Below are 1,718 nucleotides of genomic sequence, written 5' to 3'. Positions count from 1 at the left end.
AGGCGCCCGCCACAACGCCCGGCTATTTTTTGGTTGCAGCCGTCATTGTTGTTTGGCGGGTCCGGGCTGGGGATTCGAACCCGCCACCTCAGGTGTACGTGGCTGGCGCCTTAGCCGGTTGAGCCACAGGCGCTGAGCCAACACATGCCTTTTGTACAAGGGTTTCCATAAAATCTTTAGCCAGAGGAACAAAGCATAGGCACTTGGTCATGATCAGTTTCTTGAGCTATGTTGCTCTGTTGCACACTCTGATAAAAGAACAGGATTTTGGATTAGGGTTCCTACTATACTAAGAGTGTTTCATGGTTATCTCTGTATAGCAGTCCCCAATTCCCTATATCAGGTTGTTTTCACTGCTGTTGATTGGGCAAAAAAAAACCTCTATAATTTTCTGTTTTCCTCTCCTCAGATTAACTTCACTTGAAGTTGTACACCAAAGTGACCCCACAGGGGGTTCATCTTAAAGATGAGTTGAGCCACAAGTGACTGATCAAACAAATGGGCAGTGTACACTATGATCTTTCACTCTTCTTTTCTATTAAATAGTTTATTTTTCTCTGTTAGGTAGTTTATTAGCAATGCTGTCCTTTAATTCCCCCTCCCCTGCCACATTGGTTAGAATTGATATTCTTATCAATGGACTCAAGACTGGGGAGTTTGGATGATGGACTGTTCTTCTGTAACTGTTTCCTGCTGACTTAGGTTCTCCCTACTTGAGAGTCCAACTGAGGTTCATTAAAGGGGAGCAGTTGAAATTGGATAGTCTTAGAAGCCAAAGGAGAGGAAGGATAGAGGTTTTGTTGGAAAGAAACAATAGGGTTAGAATTTTGTTTTGCATGAATATTATTAAATAGCAGGAAATGTTGGATCTGAAAATGAGTGTTAAAGCAGAGCTGTTAGGGGCTCTAAGAGAACCATGCCATACATGGAGTTTTAAATCCCTCCAGTCAAATTCACTAGAAGTGGCTCAGTGCCTGTGGCTTAAGTGGCTAAGGCACCAGCCACATACACCTAAGGTGGCAGGTTTGAATCCAACCGGGGCCGGCCAAACAGCAACGATGGCTGCAACCAAAAAATAGCTAAGTATTATGGCAGGCACCTGTGGTCACAGCTACTTGGGAGGCAGAGGCAAGAGACTCACTTGAGCCCAGGAGTTGGAAGTTGCTGTGAGCTGTGATGCCAAAGTACTCTACCCAGAAGGACAGCTTGAGGCTCTGTCTCAAAAAAAAAAAAAAGTAATTATAAGAGTGTATGTCTGAGTAATGGTGTACACCACAGTAAATATTTCCACACTAGCATTCAAACCTAACAGTCCCACTTTCTTTCTGCACATGAAACATTGATTTGTTTGTTTGTTTATTTTGGTTTTTCAAGAGACTTGCTTTGCTCTTCAGATGACTGCTGTGTTGTACCTGATACTGCAGCTTGCAGATCTTCTGTTTCAGGTACTGCTTTATCCACAGAGGTACTATCCACTTGGGAAGATGCTACAGATTCTGATAAAAGTGACTGGTTTGATACAGGCCTTGGCTGCAGGGATGAAGATGTAGAATCTATCAATAACTGAGCTCCTGGGACACTGCCATCTGCATACTGAACTGGTAAAGATTCAGACATACTACTGATAGAAGTTGCAGGTGGGCTTATTCTACCATTACTACTATTCTGTCTCTGAAGATGTTCTTTATAGTATACTGAACACATGCCTTTTTTTTTTT

At 42.8% G+C, this 1,718-nt stretch overlaps 1 pseudogene; it reads right to left on the bottom strand.

The window, feature by feature from the left end:
* Window positions 1–1,219: 1,219 nt before the first annotated feature.
* Window positions 1,220–1,704, bottom strand: LOC100943412 (annotated as a pseudogene).
* Between the last annotated feature and the right edge of the window lie 14 nt (window positions 1,705–1,718).

This window comes from Otolemur garnettii, unplaced genomic scaffold (genome assembly GCF_000181295.1).
Source record: "Otolemur garnettii isolate 467f Iridium unplaced genomic scaffold, OtoGar3 scaffold00013, whole genome shotgun sequence".
Lineage (NCBI taxonomy): Eukaryota > Metazoa > Chordata > Mammalia > Primates > Galagidae > Otolemur > Otolemur garnettii.
This window is presented reverse-complemented; position numbering and strand designations above follow the sequence as displayed.